The 25,624-nt window shown below is 43.8% G+C and overlaps 1 long non-coding RNA gene across 1 annotated transcript in view; it reads right to left on the minus strand.

The window, feature by feature from the left end:
• Window positions 1-470: 470 nt before the first annotated feature.
• LOC308589507 overlaps window positions 471-25,624 on the minus strand; it is a 175,729-nt gene continuing 150,575 nt past the window's right edge. Inside the window, exon 3 of the long non-coding RNA XR_014009334.1 lies at window positions 471-698. This is a non-coding gene — a long non-coding RNA (uncharacterized lncRNA). The remainder of the gene's footprint in view (window positions 699-25,624) is intronic.

Consider the following 25,624-nt stretch of genomic DNA (forward strand, 5'->3'; position numbering starts at 1 on the left):
TTCTGCACCCGCTGGAGTTTCTGGGTCAGTCTCAAGGGCAGCCCCACGTAGAGCGAGTTACAATAATCCAGTCTGGAGGTGACCGTCGCATGGATCACAGTGGCTAGGTCAGGACGAGAGAGATAAGGGGCCAACTGCTTAGCTTGGCGGAGATGAAAAAATGCCGCCTTTGTTATAGCTGTAATCTGCGCCTCCATAGAGAGGGAGGTATCGAAGATTACACCCAAACTCTTAACGGCCGGTGTTGGCACTAATTGCACCCCCGCAAGAGATGGGAGTTGCCCCCTCGATCCCATATCGTCCCGCCCCAGCCAGAGGACCTCTGTCTTCGAAGGATTTAACTTCAACCGGCTCCCACGTAACCATCCAGCCACAGCTTCCAGACATCTGGTCAGTGTGTCTGGGGCCGAGTCAGGATGGCCATCCATCAACAGATAGAGTTGGGTGTCATCAGCATACTGAAATGTAGCGCTGAAATGCCAGAGCAGAGAACGGATCGGTGCCTGTGCCTGTCCCCTGCCCATTTAAACAACAAGGTAGACAAATGGGGGCTCAATGGGTTTCTGAATTCAGCCAAAATAAATTTTGAATCTGTTCGTTCAGATCAGATCATGTTGCCTCTGGAGGCCCAAGATCTGCCCCTCAAGAGCTTTGTCCTCATCATTAATTGTCAAGCATCAAGCAGACGAAATCCAAGTCTGTGGAGAAAAAAGCAATTAGATATTTTAGGCAGTGATAAAAACACCACAAATAATCAATTTCTATGGCATTAGCAGCTACCAGGTCCAGGAAAAGTCTATAAAAGCTAGAATTTATTGCAGAACACCAGCCAGCTTACAAAGCATTGATCCTTAGTAGTATGCATAGATTGCTGGATTTTAAGAGGAATTCCTAATGATTCTTACCTTTCGTAAAAGTGGGGGAGGGGTGTGGGGGACACTGAAGGAAAGAGAAAACACAGCAAGGGAAAAAACTAAGCTAAAAATGCCTGTTAAACTGTATTTGTTTACTTTCTATAAGAAACCCACTAGTAAATTGTTTGGAGGCAATTAGATGTAATCTGATGCATAGAACCTCATAAAAGGGGAACAGTTAATTGCAGTAATAACACATTACTTTAAAAAAACACATTTATTGTTCTTATTTTAAAGATTGTTTGCCACACCTGGAAAAGAAAAGGAGGAACAGAAATACATTTCTGAATGTAACGGAAACCTAGAGCTGCTCTTTTTTTTGGGGGGGGGGGAACACATACATCCCTTCTTTGTGAAAGTTAATGCCAGACGGTACTTAAATTCGTATTAACCTTTCCAATACTATTTATTTATGTTAAATAATCCCACATTAGACTCTTGCTCACACTACACAAAATGAAAATGGAATGAATAACACTCATTAGAAAGACTAATTTACCTACTTAACTTTAAAGACATTGCTGGGTAGCTTTGAAAATTGAATATAGAGAGAGCAGCCATTGGCAACCTGGTGCCCCCCAGATGTTTAAGACTATAGGCATGCCCTCAAACATTTCTCAGATGAAAATATGGACATCAGGAAGCTTCTCCAGCATTTGATCTCACCGCACACATAGACGTCATCTACATCAGTCCCCTTGAGCCAATTGCAACCTCTCTGCCGAATCTACCTCATAAGATTGTCATAAAGAAAAAATGTGCGAGGGACGGGGTTGTGTACAACACCTTCAGCAGATAAATAGAAGGAATTATGATTTTGGCTGTAAGCTGCCTTGAGTCCCTGTCAGGGGAAAAGATGGGATATAATAATAATAATAATAATAATAATAATAATAATAATAATAATAGAAACTGTGAAAATGATCAGGAGTAAATCCTGTTGAACTCAGTGGGACTTGGTTCTGAGTGAAAACGTTTAGGATTGCAATATAAGGCTGTCCAGTCTTTACCCAGTTAGCTGGGAGTCAGCTCCATTGAATACGGTGGGACTTACTTCTGAGTAGGTGTCGTACGGCTCCATTTACCATAAAGGAATAAACACTCCAAGTGTTTCCTAAAAAACGGCTGGCTGTGGAAGCATTGCAATTAAAGAATTTAAAGTGGATTGGTGACATTTTCCTTCACAAGTATAGGAAGGGCTTTGTATGCCAGCTTCAACGTTTCCTTTATTTGGTGCAATTATTTTATTATCAGTATAAACAGGTCTTTGTTTTTGCACGCACCACTTTTAATTGTTCTCTGAGACGTGGTGGGGAGGAAAAAGCAAAACTGGGATAATCTAGGATCAAATAAAAAACCAAGATGGCTTCTGTAATTCTGGGACTGTCCCTGGAAAATCAGGACACTTGGAGGGTATGTGACAAGTCCCATCAGCCCCAGTCAGCAAGGCCTTCAGCCCCAACAAGAGACATTGAGGAAAACACAGGAATGGAGCCGGCAGCAGCATTATACTGAAACTGAAAGAGCTGTATTGGATACACCTCAAATACCTCTAAAATTCCAGCATGAGGAGTGGTCTCAAACATTTTAAATCAATTCCCAGTTACACAAACTGAGAGTGACATTGCAGTAATGTACATGTGTACGTAGAAGTAAGCTCTATTGTGTTCAGTGGTACTTACTCTGAGGTAAATGCTTATAAGATCGCAGTGAACTTGCTTAGCTGGCTTTGGGAAGGCGGCACAAGGGCTGTGGGGGAGTATCAAATTTTGGGCTTGCTGGCCCCCCCCCGGACAACAAGGCAGTGTGCAGCCCACCCATGTGGAAGTGCTCTTCTGGCCCCCTTGATATGAAAAGTTGGGCCGCCATGCATCTATACAGGCATAGGCAAACTCGGCTCTCCAGATGTTTTGAGACTACAGTTCCCATCATCCCTGACCACTGATCCTGTTAGTTGGTGGTGATGGGAGTTGTATTCCTAAAACATCTGGAGGGCCGAGTTTGCCTATGCCTGATCTATACAATTTGACTGCACTCAGGTGCCACATGGAAGCCCTCACGACTATATTTTGAGGAGCAAGGAACCATTGTACACAACTTTGCCTGGCCTGAACAAATTGTGACCCACCAAACGTATATTATGGTCATATGTTACAGTCCAGCCACCCCTTCCTAGGGTTTTGCCACCACCCTGACAATTTGTCCAGGATGGCAGGGGTAGGCAATGTGCCGGTCAGATCTTTTCAAGAGAATGCATTGAAATGTCAGAAGGTATGAAAACGCGAGCTCTGCTTTAGAGGTGGTGATGGTGTCCAGGAGTGTGTGTGTGTGTGAGAGAGAGAGAAAATAGAAATTAATCCAAAACGTATCAAGTTCACCCATTAAATCCTCGCAGTAGTGAACTGCTCAGTAGTGGTGCTAATAAAAACAACAACAGCCTGGCTTACGGAATGCAAATGAGGCAGAGAAAAAGCAAAACGAGAACCCACCGCCAACCAGCCACCCTGTTTGGGTTATGGTATTTACTCAATCTGTACGTTAGCTGCAGCCCCACACTTGCAAGCCCTCAGATATGCTCACACAGCAGTGGAGGGGAACCTGACAGCGACACTTGGCATGCGATCATAACATTCCCTGGCACACTCTCCAAATGCCATGTGGAGCTATTTGTACAGTTAGGCAGAGACCCCTGCAGCACAGGAAATGCCATCGGAAGTACCGCTGACCCTGCTTGGCCTCTAGTGCAGCTCTGCTTCCCGACTTATCACTGGCCCGAATTCAAACGCGATCTCTGGAGAAAGCAAATCAATTGAACACATGTTTGGTCTGAAAAATGCCATTTTTTTTGGAAGAGGCGGAGATATTCCCTTACACCAGAGCGTTTTCCTTGCCCTGAAGATTTGTCAAGTGCAATTGAAGGCACGCACATCACGGCGCGTTGCCGGTGCCAGGAGAAAATAATTTCAATGTGTCCTTTAGTGCTCCGATAAAATACAGGCAGGCAGTGTTGAAACAAGATGCCCTGCGAAAGTCCCAAACACTCTGGCATTCTGCGTTTCTTATACATTTGGGATGGGGCCAGAGAGGCAGGTTTTGTGTAAGAACCAAGAGAGCGACTCCACAAACTTCTCCTCTCGTCTCCTAGACAGTTGTTTTTAAGCGGAATAATCGATGTATCTCTAACTCTCACAAAGTCATCTTGGAAAAGCCATCTTTACAGCAAACTGGTAATCTGGGTAGCTGAAGAATAAATGATGAACAAATATACATCACAAATGAATTTATGCATTCATTTTCTTTGCTGCAAGTCACAGAGTCATATCATCTAGTCCAACCCCCATGGTGTGTTTCTGCTAAAACATTTCACAAATACACCAAGAAGTCATTGTTGGCACAACCATTATATTTATCGTTTAGGTCTTGGAGGTGATTTTCCACTGTACCAATTTTTCAATGTGGTCTCCAGATTATTAAATACACTTCCCAGATGAGTTCATTGGCCCCCTCTCTGCCTACTTTTAAGTGGGTATGAAAAACTATATCGTTTTGGTGGGCATTTCAAAGTTAATTTTCTTCTCTCTGTTTCTTTTAGTCCTGTTTCTGCTTGTTTCTTTTAAAATTGGCTTCTTGTTTGATTGTACTTGCTTTTGTTACATCAATTTACCTTAAGAGATTGCATGCCGTCTTGAATTGATACTTTGCCAAGGATGTTGCTTGGCATTTAAACAATATAAGTAAGCAAATAACATACATAAAATAAATGATCACTTCCCATTCTTTCTGAATTTCACCTGCACTTTATTAGCTAGCTATTACAGTAGAAATCCCTACTGCGGACAACTTGGCTTGGAATCTTTTTCTTTTTTAAAAAAACAACAACATTTCAATAAACCTGCTCCTCTCAGTGTAACACTAGGTCAGCCCTGTGCAAGACTGTTTTGAATGGATGAGGTTTCCTACGGTTTTGACCACCATTGCTGAAGGTAAACTCAAACTGTGAAGGTCAAACTCCCAGCCTCCCATTGAAAGTATTATAATACAGAGAATGTCCTGGAGTCAGATACTGTACTACTACTGATGCAATAGGGGCCTGACATATCCGAACCGAGAACAGCCGGCAACATTTTAATCGTAACACCCTGAACGTTTTCTGCAGGATATAGAGGAAATAATGTGATCCACAGTGAGGAAATTAGTGGCAAGGGAACAGGAGAGGAGGAATCCCAAAAGAATCCAAAAGGAACACATTTTCCTGACGCCTTTCCCCTCACATCACCAAATGATACCCATATGAGAAGCTTCACACAACTTCTCACAACTGCAAGCGGCGGAAAGGCAACATTTGCATGGAAAGGTCAAAGGACTCTTATGGATAAACAGCTTGATACGCAACCCCGTCACTTAAAATTAAAGGGAATTACAATGCTATTTGTAAGGGGGAGGGGAATACTAAAAAGGGGAAACTGGTTGTGCTCAGCTAGAGGAAACCAATATATTTTCTTTCTTTCTTTCTTTCGGGGTGGGGTGGGGGTTTAGGGGGTTGCTTTTAGTACTTTCCGTGGTGCGAATTATTTATTTATTTATTCGCCAAGAACAAGGATTTCTGTTCTTTGATAGTTTGTTGTGTTTAAAAGACAGTGTAAAACTCTCCTCACAAACAGTTGTTTACAGGGTGCTTTTCAGCACAAAGCTGTTTTAAAGCTCAATTGTGCATTTTGCAGATAAAGTGGGAAAACTAACTGAAGGCTGTATTGTAAGCAGCGGTTGCCGTGGAAACCCCAGTTTCAAGAGCTGGTTCTCCATTACCACTTAATTTAGGCTTCCTAATTGCATTCCGCTAAATCGGTAGCGACAATATCTGCAGAGCAAAACTGCATGCCCAGTCTAGCGCAAACCTCTTTGAAACAAGCTTTTTGAAAGCCAGGAGCTATAAAAACTCAGCGTGACGCGGAGCATATGAGAAACCTGTAGTTCAAATGTACTGCTGCCTGCTTTCTCATCCTTAGTAACTTCAGTGTGCTCCACACCAATCTATTAGTTCAGTCTACCTTAAAGATCATAAAGCTCTGCCAAGTGGAAACTCATCTGTCCACCAACACGTTGGTGCAAAATAGATTTAATTGTACTCCTGACCCAGTATCATGTCCATCTTATTTTACTACACGCCAGCAGGTAGCCTGAGCGGAGGCTCACTTTCCCTTGAACTGCCCTTGCTCCTGCGGCACAAGGAGAACAATGCTTCCTCAGTTTAAATTATTTGCCACTGTTCAGCTGTGTAGCAAGCCAGACCGCCCATCTGTGGCCTGAAGAGAGCCTTGTCAGAACCACTAGACATAAAAGCATTCCAATTATCGACCACACGGCTTTAATAGAGGAGGCAACTAATATGATAGTGTAAGTGATTCTGCCAGTGAGACGCTCTCCGTCACTGTCAGATTAACACTTCAGTTAAACTCCTGTAAATCAGTCACATTATGCAGTTGCTCGAGGAATAAACACAGGCCCATTATGCTCAAAATTCCAGAGGGCTGCCCCCCTTCAATGGGGAGTTACATGGGATGTTCTATTAATCGACATTCCTTGTCAAGTTTATCATGGTGTAAGCACTAATGTGGGCATTGTCAAAAAGATTTAACTCACCAATGATGAGGTTCTGAAATGGACATCCAAGTGTACTAGCATCTCCTGAGGCCTTCTGCATCTGAGAATGTCCCATTTAACTCAGGCTGGGCTTACTCCTGAGTGAACATGCCCACCATTGAACTTTATAGGTGGAAGGGGTTCTCGGAACTGATATGTAATGTGATCCAGTCATGGCCAGGTTTCCTTCTTAAAACTTTTAAAAACTGAAAGTTCTTGGAGCACAAGCTCCACTTCTGGAGTCCTACTTTATCCAGTGGCTTCAGCAAATAATCACATCAAGTTTCAGGTGCATGTTGTATTTGCAAATCACTGCTTCTTCCGTGTTTTACTTTCATTCACTCTGACCAGTGTTTACAAAACAGTCTCAAGTCTTAACACCTTTGATTAGTGGTCTACATGTAACACACACACAGAGACACCACCACCATTTAATGTTCCAGCCTGTCTTCTCTTTCTAAAATGGCTTTGTGACACCAGCACCCGAAACATGTCATTTATGGATTTTCAAAGTTGCTCAGCCCATTATTCTTACATGGAGGAGCTCAGGAGCACATTGTTTGTGAACAGAGAAGATCACACTGAGAACCGCCACAGGTTCTCAGCCACAGTAACTCTGTGGATAATTGAGTGCAGCACATAGCTTCAAGGAAGGCCCAAGCCTTTTAATACAACTGGGACCTGTGAAATAGCAAAAGCAGAGTGTGTGTCTCTGAGCACACGCAAAGCACCTTTATTTCACTGTTAAAACAAAGCTGTTGGCTCTCATCCATCTGGAATTAAGAGAGAAGTCATCTTTCAATGTGAGAGAATGTGTCTTCCAAGCAAGCCTACTGCTTTTAGGGTTTATCATTGTCATTTCCTTGGAACGAGGTGACCAGCCCTGTACTTGTACTGCTGTAATTGAACTTATTCCTTGGAAATCAATATCAATTCTTTAATAAGATACAGTACACATGTTGTGTTATGACATCTCCTGCTTACCTTCTGGCCTGCTCTCCGTTTGGGATGCAGTTAGTTTGCATTGTGTTGGTTGCGCATTGGAGAGAGAGAGCTTAATATTGAACGGTTCAGAAATCCAGGTTTGCAAAGTAGATATTTCAGACATACTATCTACTGTATATGGCACATAGGACCAGATAGACAGGTGGTGCCTTAGGGTCTCAATGCATGAATGAGCTAATGGTTTCAGAAGGCACCATTTAGATTTGCCAGGTTCTGGGAACATTTTGGGTCAAGGGGCTAGGGGTGGGAATCTGTACAAAGGAGATGGGCTCCACTCGAACTGTAATGGAACCAGACTGCTGGTGCTTAAAATCAAAAAGGTTGCACAGCAGCTTTTAAATTAACTTCTGGCAGGAAGCTGACAGGTGCTGGTTTGGGAGGCATCTGCCTCAGGAGAAATCATCCCTCGGGAATGACATTCTAAATGTTCTGTGAACTCCAAATGGAGGACAGGGGAGAATGTGACAATGAACGCATGGAAACTAATGGGAGCGAATAAAAAAAGGAAGACTAAAAGGTCACAGGAGAGACCATTCACAAAAAACGAGTTTGTAAAGAGGGGCCAGAGTGTACAGTTTATGTGCAAATTCTAGAAGCCTGAAAGCAAAGGTGCATGAATTACCCTGCTTGGCAATAAAAAAAGAAAGCAGAGATATAGGGAGCAGAGATATCTTCTCGTGCTCAGGTTCTGGGAATCTTCACTCTCAGTGTATCTCCTGATGCCCATGTTGTTGTTGTTGTTTAGGCAGCAGGTGGAGACCCTTTTGTTCCCCCAGGTCTGATAGCATTCATTTGTTTTTTGTTGCTCTGCTACTTTTATATGATGATGAATGGAAAGATACAGCTACGTGACAACAGCATACTAATGTCCACATCCCCAGATGGAAGCTCCTGATGTTTGGTTTGCCAGCTATGGCAGTGGGCCAGGATAGCTTGGCATCATATGTCTGTGCTCTGGTGACCTCCGGCTTTAACTATTGTAATATACTGGATGCAGTGCTGTGCTTGAAGATGGTCCAGAGACTGCAGCTAGGGCAGAATGAAGCTGCTAGGTTGGTAACTGGGACAGTGTGATGGGACAATGTGTCACCAGTCCTGAAAGCTCTTCACCGGCTGCTGGTGACTTAAAGGTAAAGGTAAAGGGACCTCTGACAGTTAAGTCCAGTTGCGAACGACTCTGGGGTTGCGGCGCTCATCTCGCTTTACAGGCCGAGGGAGCTGGCGTTTGTCCACAGACAGTTTTTCCAGGTCATGTGGCCAGCATGACTAAGCCGCTTCTGGCGCAATGGAACTCTGACACCAGAGCAGTGCACGAAAACACCATTAACCTTCCCACCAGAGTGGTACCTATTAATCTACTTGCACTTTTTTTTGGCGTGCTTTCGAACAGCTAGGTTGGCAGGAGCAGGGACCGAGCAACGGGAGCTCACCCCATCGTGGGCATTCGAACCACTGACCTTTTGATCGGCAAGCCCAAGGCTCCATGGTTTAGACCACAGCACCACTCGTGTCCCAAGCCTAATTTAAGGTGTTAGTACTTGGGTAGAAACCCTAAGAGACTTGGGACCTACAGTAAGTACCTAAAAGAGTGACTCCCCCAATATCAACCATCTTGGACCCTGTTCGTGGTGCCGTCTTTGGCTGTCATCCTTTGGTCTTCACCTGTGGCAAGGCCTTCTCAGCAGTGGTCTCTCATTTCTAGAATGCCCTCCCTGGTGAGGTGCAACTGCCTCCCTCATTGTTAACTTTCAGGAGGAATTTAAAGACATTCATGTTTACCCAGGCACATGATGGTTGAGAGATACTGGCCATGGCAACATTGGAACTGGTAAATATGAGGGTATGTAATTGTCTTACAAAGGTTTTACATGGTCTAAATGTATTAGGTGGTTTTTAATTGTTTTTAAAAGCTTTAAAGTTTTTGTTGTTTTTATTTTAAATTATAGTGTTTTAACATTTTGATGTTTTCTGGACTGGGCTCCTTTGGGAAGTAGAGTGGGACACAAATGCAAGCAAGCAACCAACAAATAAATCCAGTGGTCATCATCCAACACATCAAATAGGCTACAACTTTGATGCCATTTTTGACACATGTGATGTGAGGGATGGACCAAATAAAGGGTATGTGTGCAGTGCACCTCTTCCCCAGTCATGGTTAGGCCACCATCTGAGTAAAGCTTGGATTGGTGGTGGCAATTGGTCCCTGCAAGAGTGGTTAGAGAAAAAAACTTTGGGGTTAGCTAAAAAGAGAAGATGGGAGCAGGAGCAAAAGAAAAGAACTGCAGATTTATTTATTTATTTTAAAAAAAGGAATAAACCAGGTAGAACACTGCACTGGGCTCTTTTGTATGCATTAAACCTCATAAGCCTAGCTTATAACTAGCGCCACGGAAGGGCGAGTGCCAAGACCCATAGGCCTGTTGAGAACAGGATACAAAGCAACTGGCCCTGGTTTCAAACTCTGGTGCAGGAGCATCTCCCTTCAGCTGCTTATATAGAGAGCCAGTGTGGTGTAGCGGTTAAGAGCGGTGGATTCGTAATCTGGTGAACCAGGTTCGATTCCCCACTCCTCCACATGCAGCTGCTGGGTGACCTTGGGCTAGTCACACTTCTCTGAAGTCTCTCGGCCTCACTCACCTCACAGAGTGTTTGTTGCGGGGCAGGAAGGGAAAGGAGATTGTTAGCCACTTTGAGACTCCTTAGGGTAGTGATAAAGCGGGATATCATATCCAAACTCTTCTTATATGAGTATGCTGCCAAATGGTTTGGTGGGCACCCATTTCTCCTACTGCATCAATCTCCTGCTGTTCCTCCTACTGTCAGATTTGTGTCAAGCTGAAGGGATTTGCAAGATCAGAGGCCAGCACAGATAATTTCTGGGACTCTGTGGCATGCATAAAACAATGTCTCTGGGATGAGCCGTGTAAATCAGCTCTTCTCTTCATTTATACACATACATATGTGGTCTCCTTCCATCAAAGAAATAATGGCAGTGTGAAGAGACCAGTGGGAGGTGTGCAGAGGTGTTGATAACAAAGGTCCCCATGCTCCCATCCATTGCAGAGCAGGAGGACAGAGGAACTGGGAGGGCTAGGGAAAAGGGAATGATGAAAAGAAACATGTCACCCCCCCTTACAAAGAGCAGAGCCAAAATGGCACGTTTCCTTTTCTTCTGAGTTCTTGGGTGACCTTCTGCAGTGCTTGGCTTGCCATAGGCTTTGAGGGAAAGGTGTCAGGGCAGAAATGGAGCCAGAAACAATTGTTCTATATGGTACACGCTTCCCAGTGGTTGGCACACTTCCCAGGAGATGCCTCAATGTGAATTAACAAACATCAACACTTCCAAGAAGCTACGAGGAGCTGTGTTATCCAGATGATATGGCTCGTTTTCCCCCTAGAGATAGAATGCAAGAAATAGGACCTTAATGCCAAGGAGGTGGCAATTTTATTAGCAATCTCAAACAGGAAGGTTTCATTGGACCGACCCACTGAGATTTTATTTTTACAGCAATGCTCTAAAATATTTAAGGGAAGGTGGACATTTGTGTTATGTCGCTCCCAGACAACCATGTCTATTGAGTATTCAACCTGATTTGTTTGCACAGAGCTTAGGGGAGGTAATATGACACCCACAATTGAGCATTCACTCTTATTGGGTGGCAGGGAGATCATGCAATGGGATATCAACCAATGAATATCACCTGCAATGCAAAGGTGCTCCAGAGGCAGCCCCTGTCACAGTCACACCGTGCTATCCCAAAGCGCATAAACACTCACCAGAAAGGTGTATCACTGCAGGGAAATTGCAATTTAATTTTACTTTTACAATCTTTTCACATTTTCATATATAAATGATATATATAACCTCCCTAATCCAGTTATGGACGTACACCACAGGAACAGTTTGACACAAGAAAAAATAGGCTTGCAAACAATTCTGTGTATACAGTTATTCTGCATCCTGCTATGTGCCCTTAGCCCAGTTCTGAAGATCAGTGATCATGTCAAGTCCTGGACTGGATTCAGTGCTTCTGCTTCCACCTTCCTGCTAATCTTGTGCATGAGCCTACACAGGTACTGTTCTAGGTACTGGGACTTTTCAAAACAATGAGAGCAAAATATTACAGTGGTACCTCGGGTTACATACGCTCCAGGTTACATATGCTTCCGGTTACAGACTCCGCTAACCCAGAAATAGTATCTCAGTTTAAGAACTTTGCTTCAGGATGAGAACAGAAATCTTGCTCCAGCGGCACGGTGGCAGCAGGAGGCCCCATGAACTAAAGTGGTGCTTCAGGTTAAGAACAGTTTCAGGTTAAGAACGGACCTCCGGAACGAATTAAGTACTTAATCTGAGGTAACACTGTACTAGCAAGAAGAAAGAGTTCACTAGTGACGCAAGCAATTTCAGAGGGTGCCGAGCCATAATTAGGGATCTACTGGATTAGATAATCTTAACATGTAAAAGGTGACATCCATTTAGCTCAGATAGAGCTAGTACAAAATTATTGCACTTAAGCCTTAATTTCAGTGGGTCTAACCTGAGTAGGGCTAGCACTGGGTATTTGCTCTTAGGAACATACATATTAAATCTGAGCAGCCCTGGAGTTTTGTTACAAATAATTTTTTGGACGCCATCCAAATTTCAATCTTTCCATGGATTCTTCTTTTCAAAGCAGCAGCTAGATCAAGGCTTAATGAGTATGTGATATAATTACTTCTCCTAGCGTTGGAATTATGCCACATATTCAGTTATTGAAGTCAAGCTCTGTGGTGGAATCCCTTCCCTGCGGCAATGACGTGACTACTGTTGCCCTGATTGTGGTATCGTTGCCGAAAATCAGCTTGAAAGTCAGCGTGGTGTCTGTTTGTTATCCGTAGGCTTAAAAGATCTACTTTTTGGCCAATGGGACGAAATGAGAGATCTCCGCAAATGTTCACAGTGGCAGTAAATCTTTTATTGTACAGCTTCCATCTGCAAATATCACCTTTCATAGTCTCAAACTAGCTATTTAAATATTCTCACTAGCTTAAATTTCCTCCATCTCATCGGCTGAATTTTCCTGTGGTCTGGCCAAGCCCATTTTGTAAGGGATAGATTCTGTAGTTGCCGTGTCGGATTGTGGCAAACACACACATACACAGCAAGATGGGAAAATGCCTAGCTATTGTGTATGAGTAGGTCTCCCAGTAAAATGTTGCCATACACTGAAGCTTATTGCCTCATTACTCTTCAAGTCTTTATGAGCAGGGGTGGGAAAGCCTTTTAATTGTATTACTTAACTGTTTAATTAAGGGCCATTACTATAACAATTTCATTCTATGCAAAATATATGTCAAGACGACATTAGCCTGCACAATGAAACACGCAGCTAGAAGGCTATGCAGAAATACAGGTTAAGCACATGACTCCCCCGCCTGGCATTTTGCATATGGGCCTTTGGACATTGACTAATTGTACTGCTCATCACTGTCTCCCAACTGTATACTTCTTGCATGCGCTCCAAAAATGAAGTATTGCATTTACAAAGTTTACATTCCTCGCAGACTCCAAAGCTACTGAATCTGGTGGCGTCAAGTCAATCATGGTTTGTAGTGCTCTTCAAGGTCTAAACATCAAGGAATGTTTGAAGAAAATCACTTTGGAGACTTTCATGTGATGAAGGTTTAAAATCTAGCCTCTTCTGTGAGAAGGTTCACAGGTCAGAAACAGGGAGAAGAATGTTTTAGCATGTCACGATTACTGGCATATTTTCAAAAGATTACAGCTGGATTACTTGATAACCAGGAGCTTTTAGGTGATATAAAATACACACATATCCACATCCCTGTACAGATTTTAGTCATTTTAACACCATATTCTGGACAAGTATTGGAAGAAATCATTCTTTGACTTATTTTAATAACAGTAAAAATTATGTTCCCACTCTTTTTTACAATCTGCAACTGACAAATGCATACGGCAACTAAAAGTGACAGATTATATAAGCATACCATCAAATAATGGTTTATATCATACAACCTTTTGAAATCAGCATCCCACAGAGAAAATTTCCTGTCCAGCTTCAGAACTATTTAAAGCATTCCAGGACAGTGGAATCTCTTTTAAGACTTCATTGAAGTTCATAACTTCCAAAGGGAAGACTATGATAGTGTTTGGTTTTCGTCCTTCAATTTTCCCCCTTAAATGTTTTACCTAAAGGCAAACACACTCCCCCTTGTTTCAAATTAAACTTTCAAATCAGTGTTTGTGTCTTCTGGAAGATACTTACTCTGGATCAAGAAGACCATTTTGGTTATTAATCATTATTGGTCACTTACTAATATTTGTGCAATTAGTGGGTATTCATCTGCATTTTAGTGTGAATTCCTCCTAATAAATGGATTTTATATATACAATTTTCCTTAATATAATGCATTTTTTTTGTTATTTTCACTAACAGATGCACTTTTATGCATCCCTTTACACTGCTATATTCATTTTTGTAAGCATCACTGGGCTGAAGAATTGCACTATAAAGTACCGTACTGAGAAGCGCAAATTTTGAAGGACAACTCTGTTTTGGTTTGTGCATTGTTTCGGGAAGTGCAAATTAAGTAGGTTCACCTTTAAATGTTAACTGAACCAAATTTCCCCTCTTAAATCCCGTGAAATATATGGATGCAAGTCCCACTGAGTTCAGCAGCAATTTCTCTGACCATCAGACAGAGAACGGCTACATGACATGTGTTGCACTAGTTGCCAGCAAAATACTTCTAATTTTAAAAAGGGACTTGGGAACCTTATAACTTTAAAAATATACAACAGATCTTCACCATACCACTGAAGATATTTCCATATGCCCTGGAAATACCCTTGAATTTTGACATAATCTAAACCAGCAGAAGGAGAAACTGAAGGTATGTTTTGATCTTGAATGTGTAGACAGTCCCAGGCAGTGGGATGCCTATAGTTCAAAGCAAGAGAGCTGAAGTGATAGAATTCAGCCATCTTACATCAAATTTATATGAAATCCGGTTTATACCTCTTATCAGATTGATTCTCTATGCCAAATTTCTTAGATATTGGACAAATCATCTTTATGTTCCCACATCCTGATGGACAAAGTTCATTTGGACTTCTTTCTGCCTTTGACTGTTATGTGGTCATATGGTCACTCCCATAGGTGACCATTTAAAAACAAATAAAGAAAAAAACCCAGGATCTGGATTCAGCGGAAGACCAGCTGCCTGACTCAGTTTTGAGGCATTGGGCTAAGAAGAACTTCTATCCTACAGAACTTTTAAAAAAGAGCTTCCCTTGATCTGCAGATCTACTGTCAAGGCAGCATGCCCGTGAATTGCTGGGACGTGGGTGGTGCTGTGGGTTAAACCACTGTGCTGCTTGGGCTTGCCGACTGAAAGGTCGGCGGTTTGAATCCCCACGACGCGGTGAGCTCCCGTTGTTCAGTCCCAGCTCCTGCCAACCTAGCAGTTTGAAAGCACGCAGCGCAAGTACATAAATAGGTACCACTCCAGTGGGAAGGTAAATAGCATTTCTGTGCACTGCTCTGGTTTTGCCAGAAGCGGCTTAGCCATGCCGGCCACATGACCCAGAAAAACTGTCTGCAGAAGTGGACAAACGCCGGCTCCCTTGGCCTGTAAAATGAGATGAGCACTGCAACCCCAGAGTCATTCGTGACTGGACTTGTCAGGGGTCCCTTTACCTTTACCTTACCTTTCTACCGAGCACAATCCAGAGAAAGTTAAGGTCCATTGAAATCGATCTGCAGAGGTAAGGATTTCACTCCCATTCATTTCAGTGGGGTTCAGGCATGTTTAACTTTCTCTGTACTGCACATGATATGTTTCCAAACTATGCTATGTAATAATCTGTCTCCATACTTAAATGTTTGACTTGAACATCAATCTTGCCACAAAATGCCTGGCATGCAGTCAGCGCCGAAGAAGCTGATAAGAAACGAGTAAAGGGTAGACACTGTAAGGTCGCTGGAATCTTCGTGAAGTGTGCCTTTTAAATTTTACCAGCTTCAAATTTTCACTTAACTCGTAAATGTGATAATACACAAAATGGAGCAAAACCCAAGATACCCAAATTGACTTAATTTGTGACAGGATGATAACAGGATGGGAATTAATAGCACGGTAATCAAACTAATACATCTTTTCTAAAGAAAAAAATATGAATAAAAGGCTTTTAGCTTTTGAGAAATGGAATCCTATTGTAATTAGATCATGAACTAGGGCCTTTCAGTGCTGAAAATTCAAACTGTGCACAATATAAGTGGCACCTTTTAATTCTTCCACAGCATATACTAATAGAAAACTCTGCTCTGTTTTTCTTTGTGTGAACCCAATCACATCACATCAAATTATACAACTAATTAACACACACTCCTTAAAAAATTGCATATTATTTTGGCAAGCCAAATTAACGCCAGTCCCCTGAAACCATGTTTAGTAATTCCCATTGACTGTAGTAACGCCTACTATTGAGAGATGGTCTAATCAGCTACAGGCTCTCCTGCTGATGAGCTGAACCAGGGAACCAGATGTTTCTGCCTTCTAGGCTAATGAAAATGTCATAGATGTTTCCCCCTCCATCTCAATGAAGAAATAATTCCATCATGGTCATGATCTAGGTAGTCCTTGCCTGTTTCTTGCTGATCTCTTTGGCACAAGTGGAAGGAGCGAAAACATCTACTACATACATACAGTACAAACCCTCGTGATTAGATATACATACAATTATATATATATATATTTCTTAAAAAAAATAATTGCTCAGATATTTTACAGATGCACAGCTGTTCCATGTCTGCGAAGACTTTCTTACCAGAAAGTCTGAAAGACATGGAGAAAGATAAACCTCATTGAGGAAATTATATTTCCATCTCACATTATATTGTATATACAAGCTAGCGAAATATGTTTTCTGTTTATGGGCAAGAGATCTCGCTAGCATTAAATTACTTAATGAGATGTCTCATGCAATTAAAATAGGCATACCATTTGCATTAACGTTTTAAAGCTTGGTTATTCTGGGAGGGTTGGTTTACTTGAGTTTAAATAGGTGATAATGAGCGTGATGAATCAGTCTGCTTAAAACTGCGTACTGTGTAACTGTCTAGTAAAATCTTAATATTAAACTGCATAACACACAGCACATTATAAATGCCTTTGGTATGGTGTTATTCTACCTTGTTTATCAGATGATGGATCTGAAATTAACTACGAAGATACATGGAAGAGTTCATTTAAGATTCTAAAACTAATGTAACTGAGAATCTCCCTCCCTCATAACACACAAATATAGCCCACACAACTGATTGTGCTTTATGTGTGTTTAGCTCTGTACTCGATTGTAGCTTTGAAGTATATCTCGAAAACTGCTGCTGTTATTATTATGCCTGGTTTTTAAATTTATTTAAGTTTATTCATTTGCTCTCACATGCTGCCACAGACAGGGATCCTGCCCTCCTTCACTTCTCAGTTTTGTGGTCGCTGACAATGAACACTGAGACAGTAACTGGCCTCACAATTCAGTCTAAACACACTTCTCATTGGGGCCCAGTTTGTGTGTTTAGCCTGAACGGAGACCCATAATCTTTTGCTGGCAAATAGAAGGAGAGTTCCTGAGGGAGGCCCTGGACAAATCACCTCCCTCCAGCTCTTCCTGCTCACAAAGGGCTGTGGAATCCCTGAGGGCTTACAGGGTTGCAGAGACCTGGAAAGTCCCCTTGGCCATCCCTGGACCACAGTGACCCTACTTCCTGTCAGGTTCTCTTCTTCCTCCTCCTGCTGGCACCAGCTGTCACCTTCAGGATGACAATATGTAGACAACTGAGACTCTGGGGAGTGCAAGGAAAATGCCAAAGGTCCCGTCAAAACCCCAGCCAGTCCATTAGGCTGCTGAACACCAGTTTGCCCAGCACTTCCAGCACCCAGCACCCAGTCAGCAGGGTGTAGTGTTTTACAAAGTACAATTTGACATGCCCCTATCTTGGGGATCTGATGGCACAAGACAACAGAGAGGGGTGGAGGGAGAAGGGAAATGGCTGCTGGGTTCAACACAGGAATCATATACAGTGGTACCTCAGGTTACTGATGCTTCAGGATACAGGCGCTTCAGGTTACAGACTCTGCTAACCCAGAAACAGTACCTCGGGTTAAGAACTTTGCTTCAGGACGAGAATAGAAATCGTGCGGTGGCGGCACGGCGGCAGCGGGAGACCCCATTAGCTAAAGTGGTACCTCAGATTAAAGAACAGTTTCAGGTTAAGAACAGATCTCCAGAATGAATTAAGTTCTTAACCCGAGGTACCATTGTATAGGACTAGTTATAATGGGATATGGGAAATAGGGAGTAGGGTCAAAAGCTTCAATGGAAAATGTGGTTTTTGAGGGTAGATTGGCAGGAAGGGAGGGAAGGATGTAGTATCATGCAAGCATTCTGGGAGGCAGTTCCAGGCATAAAAGGGCAACAATGGAGAAAGGGCAGAGTTGTTTGAGGGAGTGGGAGGCCTCTGGATGGCTGAGGGTAATGGACCTGGAGGGTCATAGGCTAGGACGTATTGGGTTAGGAGAGTAGCAGAAGCAGCTCACCCAGGGGGATGCAATTGCAGGGCTAGCTTCCCAGGAGCAGTGTTGCAGGCAGTTACCAATAGAATAGAAGAAAAGCCTGCTGTATGAAGTTAATAGCCTATCCAGCCCAGCATTATGTTCTCACAGTGTCTGTGGGAAGCATATAAGCAGGACAGCAATGCAGCAGCACTCTGCCCAACTGGTATTTAGAGGAATATACATGGAAGATGGGAGATGGCCATTGTGACTAGGAGGGAAGGTGTTGAGGAGGGTCACCTTTTTGGGGGGGGGGTACAAAATTGATGCATGCCCCTCCAAAATACCATAGCAGTTATATATTAATTCATTGAAATTATCTAGGAGCAATTAAAATCAGCCATTGTCTTGCAGTTTAAAACAATAAAGCAAGCAAAAATACCATTCAGAGAAACAAGTAGGGAGGACTGGTTAAATTCTGTCCATACAGTGCCACTTATTAAAATTTGCCTCTCGCAAATACTGGTCAAGTCCAACTTTTGTTGATTAGTCTAGCAAATTAAATTTCATAGCCCGAATGACAATCCATTAATGAACAGTTATTACACTCAGCAATTGATTTGTAAAGGTAAAGGTAAAAGGACCCCTGACTGTTAGGTCCAGTTGCGGACGACTCTGGGGTTGCGGCGCTCATCTCACTTTATTGCCTGACGGAACTGGCATACAGCTTCAGGGTCATGTGGCTAGCATGACTAAGCCACTTCTGGCAAACCAGAGCAGCACATAGAAATGCCGTTTACCTTCCTGCCAGAGCGGTACCTATTTATCTACTTGCACTGGTGTGCTTTCAAACTGCTAGGTTGGCAGGAGCAGGACCTGAGCAACGGGAGCTCACCCCACCGTGGGGATTTGAACCACCAGCCTTCTGATCGGCAAGCCCTAGGCTCTGTGGTTTAGGCCACAGCGCCACCCACGTCCCTTAATGATTTGTAAAGTAAAGGTAAAGGGACCCCTGACCATTAGGTCCAGGCGTGACCGACTCTGGGGTTGTGGCGCTCATCTCGATCTATGGGCCGAGGGAGCCAGCGTTTGTCCGAGGCAGCTTCCGGGTCATGTGGCCAGCATGACTAAGCCGCTTCTGGTGAACCAGAGCAGCGCACGGAAATGCCGTTTGCCTTCCCGCCAGAGCGGTTCCTATTTATCTACTTGCATTTTGATGTGCTTTCGAACTGCTAGGTTGGCAGGAGCTGGGACCAAGCAACGGGAGCTCACCCCGTCACAGGGATTCGAACCGCCGACCTTCTGATCGGCAAGTCCTAGGCTCTGTGGTTTAACCCACAGCGCCACCTGTGTCCCTTAATGATTTGTATCCTCATGTAAAAAAACCCCCTCCAAAAACTTACTCATTTTCTGAGATTGCAGAACAGTCCTGTACACCATTACCATGGAGTAAGTCCCACTGAACCCTGTAAGGTTTGCTTCTGAGAAGACACATCTAGGATTGCAATGTAAGTTTTATTGAAGCCAATGGAACATGCTAGTTCTCAAATTCAGTTGCTTTTGTGCTTGGTTGGCTTGGAGTCTACATGTTCTTTTATCATCTTTCACAATGTGAGGGACTCATCTTGGATAGTTGAAAAGTGTACATTAGGTATTTGCATAAAGTAATATAATCACAGAATAATCAACATGGAAAAGACCTTCTATTTGGTCAAACCTGGATAGCAACAACATTTTAAAGTTCTAAGCCACATCCTCAGAATTTGAACGCCAACAAAATAATAGCTAAAATCCGTGGAATTAAGTCTTCTTAGTTTAGTGCTAGATCATGTTCCAGATGCATTGAAACAAATTAGCTTGGTTTGATACAGAAGATAGGCTATACAGTACTCTTATCTACACTGCCTTGGTCAGACCACATCTGGAATACTGTGTCCAGTTCTGGGGACTACAATTTAAGAAGGATGTTGACAAGCTGGAACATGTGCAGAGGACAGCAACCAAGATGATGGTTAGGCTGGAAAAGAGGAGATATGATAGCTACAGTGGTACATCGGGTTAAGAACTTAATTCATTTTGGAGGTCTGTTCTTAACATGAAACTGTTCTTAACTTTAGCTGATGGGGCCTCCAGCTGCCACTGCACCGCCGCTGCACAATTCCTGTTCTCATCCTGAAGCAAAGTTCTTAACCCAAGGTAATATTTCTGGGTTAGTGGAGTCTGTAACCTGAAGCGTATGTAACCCGAGGTACCACTGTATCTTCAAATATTTGAAGGGTGGCCACAAGATGGAGTAGGCTTGTTCTCTCCTGTTCTGGAGGGTAGGACACGAACCAATGGCTTCAAGTTACAAGAAAGAAGATTCAGACTCAACATCAGGAAGAACTTTCTGACAGTAAGAGCTGTTTGACAGTGGAATGGGCTCCCTTGGGAGGTTGGCTGAAAACCTTCATTGGAGGTTTTGAAGCAGAGCTTGGATGGCTATTGTCATGGATGCTTTAGCTGAGATTCCTGCATTGCAGGGGGTTGGATTAGATGACCCTTGGGGGAGCCTATCCAGCTCCATGATTCCACAATTCCATGATACAATGAACAGCCAGATTCAAATCCCTGTTGAATCTAATGGTTTAGAATTTAATCTGATTGAGCCAGTTGGTTGAAAGTGGACCTAGACCAAAGTATTTGAGCTTCACTTGATGGTGGCATGGGCCATCCACGTGAAGCAAGCATGCAAAGAGTATAAATGGGGATGCAAGACATATATGCTGAACTGTTTTTTTAGAAAGGAGGGGCTTTCGGTTGGCAAATCCACATGCTATTAAACTTCTCGGGTTTTTTTTATCCAGGTTCAAACTGTCAGAGCAAAATAAAGTGGCTGGACCAAGTTAGCCTATCAGAGCAATGAAAGACAATACTAGCACCCTCAGCAAGAATCAGGTTGCTATGCTTCACTCAGAACCCCCATTAATCCAAGCTTCAAGGAGAAGCGGCTCCATAGTCAACAAAAGAAGAACTCTGGCAGGAATTTCTGGTAGCCAGCTCCTGGGTCATAATCACAATCCTATATTTGAACCAATGGCTGCCAGTGAAGTTGAATTTCTAAGAACTCTTCTGCATACCAAACCAAACCAAACCAAACTGTGGGCACAAAATACAGAGCACTCTCCATACATATAACATTGGCTGCAGTCCTAAATCCACTTATCTGGGCGTTAAGCCCCATTGAATTCAATTGGACTATTGTCTGAGTGGACATGGTTAGGATTGTGCTGTTAGTCGGCCTTAAGGGGGAAATTTTTTGGGGGGGCAAAATTATTAGAAAGGAGGGGCATTTCACAGTGGAACACAGCTGTCAGGGGTTCAGAGACAGAGGCACAGGTGAGGGAGGAGACGGAGAGCGACGAGGAAGAATCCCAGGACAGTGAGGAAGAGGATGACAATGACTTGAGATCTTCCATGAGTCTCTCAAGTGAATCGGAGGATTCTCAGGAGGGGGCGCCCCTAGTCAGGACAAGGGGGGTCACAGGGGGGACCTGCCAGGAGCAGGGAAGCAGCAGGGAGACCCCGAGCGGGAGTGGGAGATCGGGGCCGGCTTCCCAGCAGGAACGAAGGGAAGAGAGGGGGGTTCCCAGTGTTACACACGGAGCGGAGCAGGAAAGAGACAGGGGAAGGAGATCTGGGGAGAACGTCCTGCCGGAAGAGGGGGAGAGTAGTACAGGGAGTAGTGTCAGTGTCAAAAGGAAGGTCAGGGGTAGCGAGCGCGCGCCAAGTTCAAATGTGGAGGCGCGCGGAAATGGAGAAAGCCCGGAGGAGGAGCCCAGCCCCAAAGCACGAAGGAGGGGGGAACAGGCATCTCAGGAATCCGCTTCGGGAGAGAGCAGGAGGGAAGGAACCCAGGGGGGCAGAAAGACCCTGCGGAAAAGGAAAGACAGGAAGCGGTGGTCTAGCACAAGCCTCATAAGTTGGTGCAGGGGCGGGACCGAGTCAGAGGGGACTTCAAATGTCTGACGTTAGACACTCGGGGCTGCACGCCTCGGTTGTGGAACCAATAATGAACTGCAATAAACATCCTTGTATATAAGAAGAGCTTGGCGTTGGTCTTTTGTGAGCTGAGACCAGAGGCAGCCCGTGACAACAGCCTATTCTTCTTCACATGCAGTTATGTTCTAGACAAGCATCTGCACCCATTCTTCACAGCTGGGAAAATCACACGGAAAAGTAGACTGAGATAAGAATGGTGACATGTTTTACTACAAGAAGTGTTACAAAGTTATTATAACTGCTATTATAACTAGAATTATTGTTACCATTATTGTTGTAAGCTGTACTCCACAGTAAGCTCTACTCCAAGCGTGTCCTCGAGGCTTCTTCTTAAACCCACTTACCCGGGAGTAACTCAGTAGGGCTTACATCTGATAGAATTGCACTGTGATGCTCCCACTGGGACTCACTGCTTAGCTCTGCCTGGACTCCCAGCCCTTGCTCCTCCTTTATAGAGCAAGAGCAGCAGTTTTAAGCCAGGTATTTGGCAAGTGTCTTATTTATGCGCTTCCAAGAACTCCTTGAAATTAATGGTATCTATCAGATTAATAATTGAAAAAGTCCCTACAGACATTGATTTCTCTTCATGTGCTTGCATAAGAAAGCTCAGTCCACCCCCCCTTTCCGATTTTAATGCTTTCTTTTCCTTTTCATCCCGTTGAGATTGGCTAGATGATTCCTCAAAGTGCAGGTGCAATGAAAATAAACATGTAGGGAAATGCATCTCAACAAATAGCTTCGTTGTTGTTGTTTTTTATTAAAATACATTCCTATTCATGTGCCCATTTTGGATCGGTGCTAAACAACATCAAACATTTCCCCCAAACCAGAAAAATGAACAAGCAAGGGCAGCGCAGCAGAAAGACCTTCCTTTTGCAAAAAGAGAGAGAGAGATGTTATAGTCCTGTATACCAGGTGCCCCAGAAAGGGGCTTTCTTATGGTCTAATTGGTAGCTGGCAGGCTCCTCCCTTCAAATCCTTTGCTCTGGGGTCCTTTCTTTTGTCCGGGCCATCCTAGTTTCTGTGTTCTAGCTCATTCACTCATGGTTGACCTGAAGGTCCTAGGTTAAGCATTCCCACTGGTATTTAGCCTCAGACCTTGTTATTGTTCCACCCATCTGACCCCTGCTACATTAAATTCTAACAAGGTACTCTGGAAGGAAAGGGGAGAGAGAGAGAGAAATCCCTCATTTCTCTGTATGGTTTCATGGCTTGCCTCTTACAGCTTGGCTGATGTTCTTTTCTCCACAGCAGACCACCAAGCGCTCTGCTTTAGTTTGTCAATTTATAGTGCTGTCATGGTTTCGAATGCTGAAACCATTGTGTCGAATATACCCGGCTGACCTCTGAAGCGACTTTCTGTATTTCAATTGTTAACTCATTAGGGTTGGGAAAGGGCTGGCTGAAAGGAAAATGGCCTTTTCCCACAATCGCAATCCAACGAGTGGCTCAAGAGCCGTAACAATGCTGCGTGAGGGGAGACGGAGAGCACGTTGCCCCAAATTAGCTCCAGATATTTTTGCATTCGTAATCAAAGGGGGGAAAACAGCAACACCCCCTGCCATGCATTGATTGTATTCCTCAGCTCTTTCCACATTATATAATTCATGGCAGGCGTGCCAAATAAAGAAGAACCTACTATGTGACTTAAAGAGCTTGGGTTCTTATGGGGTTTCTTTTAGCAGTGCCAAAGCAGAAAGCAAATTGCCATATCATATAGCAGGCAACTTGTGGCCCTCTCAATGTTGTTGGACCACATCTCCCACCATTCCTTGCCATTGGCCATGCTGGCAGCAACTGTTGTGAGTTTGGAGTCCAGTAACATCTGCGGGACAAATGGCTCCCCATGCCTGTCACACAGGGTCACAACAAGGACTGCATAGCAAAAATTGGTCGCAGGACTCCACATAAGTCTCCACCAATTCTATGAATAATCCTTTGTTGCTCAAAAAGGGCCTTTTATCAAGGGCAGGGCCTTAGCTCAATGGTAGAGCATTTGGCTGAGCAACGTTAGAGCGATTTGGAAGGGCGGTATGGAAATTGAATAAATAATGAAATAATAAATAATTTGCTTTGCATCAGTTAGCATCTCCAGGTGGGGCAGGGGATGTCCTCTGCCAGAAATCCCTGAAAATCCCTGCCAGTGTCACTGAATACTCAGCATTGTGCAATAAAAGAAAACTGCTTTTCACAGCAGGGAAATGTTTAGGCCTATAAGCCTTTGTTGTTTTCCCCTTTGATTTAAAGCAGGAAATACAGCCACCTCATTTTAAAAAACCATGCACCAGGGCAGGGGCTGGGGACTCCAACTCCCATGACCCCTCGCCACTGACTAGGCTTTCTGGGGCTGATGAGAGTTGGAGTCCAGCAACATCTGGAGAGATACAAGATCCTTACCCTTAGTGCAATAGCTCTGTCCAATGGAATATGGAACGAAATAAGTTTTAGTGACCAGCATCAGATCTAGTGTTATTTCACAATGTCATCATCACTGCATACAGCTGCTTCCAGCACTTAGGAAAGTGCTATAGAAACATCTATCATTAGAATGTGATATAATAAAATGAGCGGCAGAAGCTCTCCAAGTGGCACGTAGTGTTTACAAATTTTCAGAAGGGTTGTTTTAAGTTCACTGTGTGTTAGGAGTGGCTTGTGCTAAGATCAGGCTTGTGGTCCTGATCCGTTCCCCACTGCTTCTTGGGGCTAGCCTCTGGAAATAAGCAGCCACTCCAAGATTTTGGGGGCCCTCAGACATGCCCCCTTAAGCTGGAAGAAGCAGAACATGAAAACTAAGCATTCCTTTAGGCTGCATCTGATCAGTAGCAGATGGCTGGCGATTCTCACCTGACCTCCTGACAGCGGAGATGGAATGAGAGAGAAAAGGCTGAGGCAGTGAAGAGGCTGTCATGGTGGAAGCACACCAGCAGGAGCACTGGAATGACTCCACTGTTGTGTTTGCACCGCACTGCCCTTCCCTCACCAAACCAGCAAAATTCCAAATTATCGGATGGCCAGCATTCGAAACAAAAGCAACATTCCAAACAACTTTAGTCTTTAAACCATCTCTGCTATGTCTTCCAAAGCCAGAACACTTTATAAAAGCATCAAACAACTGCTCTGTACTCATAACCCCACTCCCAAATTTAATCCCACCCTGATCTACCTAGGAGCAACATGTGAGCATTGTCCAGGTTTCTGTGTACACTTATCCCTACCTAGATGAAGGATCACCCACAGGCCCGTGCAGAGCTTTTCTGAGACCCGGAGCGGGGAATCTTGTTAGAATAAAGTTATAAACTCAAAAAGCAGCCAGTCTCTGGCTTGGCCCTCCAGGCGGCTTAACCCTCTGATGCCCTGGTTGCCTTCCCACTCTGTGTGGGCCTGATCAGCCACACAATCATATCCTGAGTGAATACCTCCCAGACCAATCCAGTATTCAGATCAGCTGCTGGGGAAGAGAAGCA

This window comes from Podarcis bocagei (genome assembly GCF_964188305.1).
Source record: "Podarcis bocagei genome assembly, chromosome: 6".
Classification (NCBI taxonomy): domain Eukaryota; kingdom Metazoa; phylum Chordata; class Lepidosauria; order Squamata; family Lacertidae; genus Podarcis; species Podarcis bocagei.